Genomic DNA, 8120 nt, shown 5'->3' with positions numbered 1-8120 from the left:
ATGACCTGAGCTGAAGGCAGCGGCTTAACCCACTGAGCCAACCAGGTGCCCCTTCAATGACCTTTTTAAAAAAACAACCAACTTCACAATTACAATTATCATCTCCCCCACATCTATTACATGCAGAAGTTACTGTTCTCCCAATATATTAGCTTCCATTTCTACTTTATCACAATTAGTCATAGATAAAAAGTTTAGTAATTGGGCTGGCAATTTATCTTTCAGCTCCTAATGCTGTATTAGATTACTTGAAAAATAGAGTCTGACCTCATCCAGCTCAAGAGAAACAACAACAAAAACAGCCCAGTTTAAAAATAAGCAAAGACCTGAACAGATATTTTTCCAAAGAAGAAATTCAAATAACCAACAGGTATATGAAAAGATGCTCAACTTCACTATTGGGAAAATGCAAATCAAAACCACAACGAGTTATCAACTCATGTCTGTTAAAATGGCTATACTCAAAAAGATAAAAGGTAAAAAAAAATGATAAAAGGTAGTGAGTAGGGGCACCTCGGTTGCTCAGTCAATTAAGCCTTTGGTACTGGTCATGACCCCAGGGTCCTGAGATCAAGCCCCACATTGGGCTCCCTGCTCAGCGGAGAGTCTGCTTCTGCCTCTCCCTCTGCCTACCACTCTGCCTACCTTTGCTCTCTATCTCTCTGTCAAGTAAATAAATTTTTAAAAAAAGGTAACGAATATTGGCAAGGATATGGAGAAAAGAAAATCGTTATACAATGTTGGTGGGAATGTAAATGTTTGCACCCATTATAGAAAACAGTGTGAGGTTTACTCAAAAAACTAAAAATTAGAACTGCCATATGATCTAGTAATCCCTTTTCTGGCTGTATATCGGAAGGAAATTAAATCAACACTTCAGGGCGCCTGGGTGGCTCAGTGGTTAAGCCGCTGCCTTCGGCTCAGGTCATGATCTCAGGGTCCTGGGATCGAGTCCCGCATCGGGCTCTCTGCTCAGCGGGGAGCCTGCTTCCTCCTCTCTCTCTCTCTGTCTGCCTCTCTGCCTACTTGTGATTTCTCTCTGTCAAATAAATAAATAAAATCTTTAAAAAAAAAAAAAATCAACACTTCAAAGAGATGCTTTCTCAGGTTCGTAGTAGCATTCTTACAATAGCTAAGATATGGAAACAACCTAAGTGTCCTTTGATGGATGAACTGAGAAAGAAATTGTGGGAAATATATATAGTAGAATATAATTCAGCATCAGAAAAGGAAATCCTGTCATTTGTGATATGAATAAACCTATAAACCTGGAGGACATTATGCTAAGTGATATAAGGCTGACACAGAAAGAAAAAACTTCATCATCTTACTTATCTGTGGAACCTAAAAAAGTCAAACATAAGGGTACTTGGGTGGCTCAGTCAATTAAGTGTCTGCCTTCGGCTCAGGTCATGATCCCAGAGTCCCAGGATTGAAGAAGCCCATGCTGGGCTCCCTGCTAAACAGCCTCTGCCTCTCCCTCTTCCTCCCCCTGCTCATGCTCTCTCTCTCTCTCTCAAATACATAAACATTTTTTAAAATGTCAATTTTGTCAAAATGCCAATTTTGTAAAAAATGTCAAATGAACTGTGGTTAGTAGGTGCAGGGAGATGGGAGAAATAGGGAGAGATTTATCAAAGGGTACAAAATTTAAGCTATGTAGAATAATTCTAGAAATCTAACATAACATGATGACTGTACTTAACAGTACTGTAGTGAATACTGGAATTTGCTAAGAGAGTAGATTTGATGTGCTCTCACCACAAAAAGAAAGAAAAAAATGATAACTATTTGAGAGGAGGAATATATTAATTCTCTTCATTGTCATAATAATTTCACTATGTATATCATATCCTCATGTTGTATATCTTAAATGTATACAGCTAATATTAAAAAATAATAAACAACAACAATAAACCAAGGGCCCGAAGTTAAACTTAATTGTTAATGCTCCAGCCTATAACACTCCAAGTATGTTCTATTCGTCACCCATCATCAGCATCCGTATGGCCTTGGAACTTGTTAAAATACAAGGTCTTGGGCCGTACCCCAAACATACTGAGTCAGCATGGCTGTGCTGAGTCCAGTCATGGGTATATTAAAAAAAAAAAAAAAAAAATCTTCAGGTGATTCTTAGTTACACTAAGTTTTGAGGGATACAGCTTTTTAGAGAGATGCAAGTTTAGGAGTGAGAATGAGGAAAAAGTAAGACAGAAAAGGAGATGCAGGAAAACAAGGCTTCACAAAGTGATCATCTGACTGCTTAGTCTGTGAGCACATTTCCAGATAGGCTTTACAGAAACCTCAGTTCACCAAAAGGAGGAAATACTCCCTCCTATTTCCTTTTTCTCATTGGTCAATGTCGACTCTAAGGTGTCTTAACTTGTCCTGCACATCAGGCGCCTTCATGTGACTATTAGGTAAAGCAGATCTCATGCCCTCGCTATGGTGTTTCATCACAGTGAGGAAGTCCGAGGAGGAGCAAAATGTATGCTCCGCAATTTTTCAAGGGCATTTCCTCATTTGTGCATTTTATTTACATTTCATTTTAAAATATTTGAGAATTTTATAAAATGAAATTTTTTAAAAAAAGCATTATTTGGTAAATCATGAACTTGAATCTCTTCTTGCTTGAAAGAGAGTATCAGCAATTGGCTTATGTTACTCCCCCTACCTCCTGTACACAAACACGCTCTAGTAAATCCCAAAAGGAGAATTCCAGTTCTAGGCTCTCACTTGAATATTTTTATTTGGAGTTGGAACAAAACTAACTATCTCTTAAATTTCAACTTCCACTGATACAAGTTCTCTACAATGCTTTCAAAATGCCTGCAGAAGCTTATGGAGAATGAGGCCAACAAGTCTATGTATTTTTGTTGGAGGTAAGAAAAGCTGAGAAGCTGAGGTGGCAGCACAGCCCCCTCATTACCTGTATCATATCTGTCATTAATTCTTCCAAAGAAACTCTTACTCACCCCTTTCCCTGCTTCGCCACAGTCAACTGCCAAACTGAGATCCTGATCATCTCCTACCAGGCTAAATTCAAATATCTCTCCGCCCCTACTTCCAGCTCTCCTATCCCACTTTCTTGCTGCTGAGAAAAATTTTCAGGAATTGCTATTTCCCACATTGAAAAAAAAATCTATATTTCTTAGCTCCATTTCAAAAACTTGCCATTAACTGTCCTTATCTTACCTCCTATTATCCATTTTATAAATTCTCCACTCTTGTGAATAGGCCAGCTGACTCCAGTTTTCTCTAAAACACAGGTTATTAATATACTCCTAGGATAATCCCAGGAGTCAAAGTATACTATCTGGACTTGCTGCAGTATTTTAGTTAAGAAATTAGATTTTTAAAAGAGATAGGAATAAAAGAAAAATCTGAAGAAGCTAGACTCTTGACAGAAAAATTAAATGCATAAATAACTAGAGCAGAGTCATCAGTTAACTGTGAGTTCTGTTGGGACCATCTATGCAGACACTAATATTAAATGTTGTTTGTAAACCTGGGGGAGAAGTATTCATCTTGAATCTGCTCATTTCCACATTAAAAAAAAATTCCTTTGAAAGTGACAAATAAAATACCAACTTGGGCCATCTGGTATCTGGACAGAATCAATTTCAAATACTAATCAAGCTCAATTCAGCCCGGACCATTAATACATATGGGCTTATTGCCCAAGAGTTGTAATTTCAGGAATCAAATAAAAAATGGGACTCTTCCAGTATTACAAGTGGACCAAGTTTTGAAAATATGCTACTAAGAGTTATTCAAATAAAATGCTTTAATAGTAAGCATATGGTTTTATTTACTATTGCTCTTTCATCCCTAAATAATTATATTCAGTATTCATTTTGAAATTGGTATGAAGCCATGACAAAGAGGCCTAAGTATTTGGCAGCACAAAGCTGCACAATTTATCAATATTTGGTAAAGCAGAAACAGCATTTATAAAGACCAGATGGTCTTTGCCTATGAAATTTTAAGTAATGGATTTCATTTACACATGAACTATAGGGTGAAAAATGGGGGTATAAAAGATTATTTAGGAATACAGCTGGGGAGTGATTTTTTTTATTCACTTCACTGTTTTTTACTTACAAGGTCATAAATAATCTTCAGTTGTTTTTATAAAAGACTCCATCAAGAATAGATAAAGAAAAATATTATAAAAATATAGATGACAGAGCTATGAAGGATATTAGAGATCATCTGATCTCCTAATTTTACAGATCATGAAGTTGAGTTTCAAAAAATTTAAATGATTGAATTCCCCAATGGCAGGTAAATGTATTCCAAGTGGATTTGCTTACCCAATTCACCAACCATGCTACATCATGCTTCCTCTAAGATAGAATGTTACTGGAGAGCTTATAATTAATATCCACCAAGTAGTGGCAATTGATTAGGTATGAGACCAAAAAATAAACACACACACACACACACACACACATACACACACACACAATACACAATCAGTCTGGTACACGGGATAAATAAGAAAAAAAAAGTTAAGACAGAAAAGGATCACCATTTTAACAAGGTTGCAGCTTGAGCAGTAGCAATAAGGTGATGTTGTTCCTTGTTGCTTAAATCAGCTGAACTTCTTGCCAAATGCTCTGAAAGTCAGGCAAATTCTTAGAGGTACATCTAATAATCTGTTTATTATCATAAGGTCTGAGTGTGATACTGGCAATGATTTTTTTCACACACAACCATGAATAAATAGTGTGTTTTACTTGCTAGAATAACAGCAATTATATAAATCTTTATCTGAAATTACAGTATAATTCTGCTTAGGATTTGGAGCATCAGAGCCAACTTACACAATTATTTGGCAAATAAATTTGAGAATAATTTATCCAAAAAGTGTTCACTATGTGATTATTGATGTGATTTAAAAATCCAAGCTATAACAAATAAAATACTTTTGCTCTGATTGTTAAAGAAGGAATTTAAACCTGACGGAACATGTTTCAATAAAAAACAAATAATCTCATTTAAGTTACTGTATCAATGTTACACAGATGTTTATTCAGTTCCAAATCTAAAATCTAATATAGGTAAACCAAACTTAATTCTGAAGCTTAAACATTCTATCAGATATCTAATAGATATAGGCAATATATCCATTACAATGAAAAAAATTATAAGTCAGTAACAAAACAAATAAAAATCTAAATACAGGGGAAACACATTTCCCTCATTTCAAAAAATACATAGAAATATACCATTTGTCTGTTTTTATTAATAAAATCATTATCAAAATCTTGATAATTTCCACCCAAAGATGCCTGAAGAAAGAGGTCTTTCTTCTCTTAATTTATGCGAACTAAAAATAATAAAAAAGAAAAATAGACAAGACACTTCCTTTTTTAACGAAACTAAAGACAGCCTAACCTTACAGCATAATCTATGAATAATAGCTGCCAAATACAGCACAACTAATTCCAGATTGAGAAAGGATGCCAAGTACATACACAAATCTCTGCAGAATTCACTTAAAGGGCAGACTTGTCTGAAATTGCAAGGCACAGACCTAAAAAGCACTACTTTTAATTACTTTAGCCATAATTTGAGCAGAAAAGCGTATTTAAGAGATGGGAATATGGTTTCAGCTCCCTCACTGTTTAAGCCTGCTATACCTAGTGGAATACCTCTGGCTATTCCATGGACCTATAATGTGGATTGACCAGACAGTTCTAGTGATGTGGGCAGACCATGAAAGAATTGGTTTGCAAAAGAATGGATGTTGAAGGTCTGGGGAAAAAAAAAAAAAAAAAGGAAGAAGAAGAATCTTGAAGAACTGCCAGACTTGCAAGAAGAAAGAAGAGTAAAAATCTAGAAGAAAGAATGTTTCAGGAACTTAGCTTGGCAGAAGTATATTAAGTCTATTGAATAAAAATAAATTTTAATGTGGAAAACCCAAAAGGCTCCACTCCAAAACTGCTAGAACTTGTACAGGAATTCAGTAAAGTGTCAGGATATAAAATCAATGCACAGAAATCAGTTGCATTTCTCTACACCAACAACAAGACAGAAAAAAGAGAATTTAAGGAGTCCATCCCATTTACAATTGCACCCAAAACCATAGGAGAACCCAGGATTAAACCTAAATCAAAGAGGCAAAGAATCTATACTCAGAAAACTATAAAGTACTCATGAAAGAAATTGAAGAAGACACAAGGAAATGGACAAATGTTCCACGTTCCTGGATTGGAAGAATAAAAATTGTGAAAATGTCTATGCTACCTAAAGCAATCTACACATTTAATGCAATCCTTATCAAAATCCCGTTCATTTTTTTTTCAAAGAAATGGAACAAATAATCCTAAAATTTATATGGAACCAGAAAAGACCTCGAATAGCCAAAGGAATATTGGAAAAGAAAGCCAAAGTTGGTGGCATCACAATTCCGGACTTTAAGCTCTATTACAAAGCTGTCATCATCAAGACAGTATGGTACTGACACAAAAACAGACACACAGATCGATGGAACAGAATAGAGAGCCCAGAAATAGACCCTCAACTCTATGGTCAACTAATCTTCGACAAAGCAGGAAAGAATGTCCAATGGAAAAAAGAAGGCCTCTTCAATAAATGGTGTTGGGAAAATTGGACAGCCACATGCAGAAAAATGAAATTGGACCATTTCCTTACACCACACATGAAAACAGACTCAAAATGGATGAAGGATCTCAATGCGAGAAAGGAATCCATCAAAATCCTTGAGGAGAACACAGGCAGCAACCTCTTTGACCTCAGCCACAGCAACTTCTTCCTGGGAACACTGCCAAAAGCAAGGGAAGCAAGGGCAAAAATGAACTATTGGGATTTCATCAAGATCAAAAGCTTTTGCACAGCAAAGGAAATAGTTAACAAAACCAAAAGACAACTAACAGAATGGGAGAAGATATTTGCAAACGACATATCAGATAAAGGGCTAGTATCCAAATTCTATGAACAGCTTGGCAAACTCAACACCCAAAGAACAAATAATCCAGTCAAGAAATGGGCAGAGGACATGAACAGACATTTCTGCAAAGAAGACATCCAGATGGCCAACAGACACATGAAAAAGTGCTCCACATCACTCAGCACCAGAGTAATACAAATCAAAACCACAATGAGATACCACCTCACACCAGTCAGAATGGCTAAAATTAACAAGTCAGGAAATGACAGATTCTAGCGAGGATGTGGAGAAAGGGAAACCCTCCCAGGATTTCCTTCTTTTGTATGACTGAATAATATTCCACATACACATACATGCACACGCACGCGCGCACACACACACACACACACACACACACATTTTTTTTTTCTTTATGCTTTCATCCTTGACAGGCACTTGGGTAGTTTCTGTGTCTTAGCAACCGTGAATAATGCTGCAATGAACATGGAGGGACTGATCTCTCTTCAAGATTGTATTTTCTTTAGATATATACCCAAAAGTGGAACTGATTGGTCTTATGGCAGGTGTCAGCCTTGTGCTGAGGCAGGCAACTCTGAGGTCCAAGATGAAGTTAAGAATTCACTCTTATTCTCCTTCTCCCAAGGAGATGATGTTTCTCTCCTTACTGGTAATGGTACAAGTGGCGTGAATCTACCTTTTCTATCCTCTTTAATGTATCCTCTGGTAGGTGAGGGGGATGGGTGGATCCCTAGACCATCAGTTTTCTGCCCACACTTTTACACAGGCCTCATTCTGAAAGCCAAGAGCAAAGATGGAAGCTAGGACACAAGTTCCTTCCCCACTTCACCAAACCCTCGCAGTTTATTTCCACCTCCAGCACTTCCTTTATCCTGGAGATGTGAGTGTTCTACATGGATCCACTCAATTTGTGTTGTTTTATGACACCATTCGTCATTCAACTTTATTTAACCACTTCCTTATTCACCAAATGACCCATTATTCAAACCACCAATCTCATTTCTCCCACTGTATTTGGTCCTCATTGTTTCTTCTAACCCTTTAACACATTCCAGACACACTTTTTCTTTGTTCTCTGAATATGCAGTAACAGCTCAAATTCCAACCATGAAGACAATATCAAACCTTCAAATGGGCAAAGAGAAAATCCCTACAGTTGTGTCTTGTTCACTGAGTTTATGCT

This window comes from Mustela lutreola, chromosome 3 (genome assembly GCF_030435805.1).
Source record: "Mustela lutreola isolate mMusLut2 chromosome 3, mMusLut2.pri, whole genome shotgun sequence".
Classification (NCBI taxonomy): Eukaryota; Metazoa; Chordata; class Mammalia; order Carnivora; family Mustelidae; genus Mustela; species Mustela lutreola.
Note: the sequence above shows the minus strand (reverse complement) of the source record.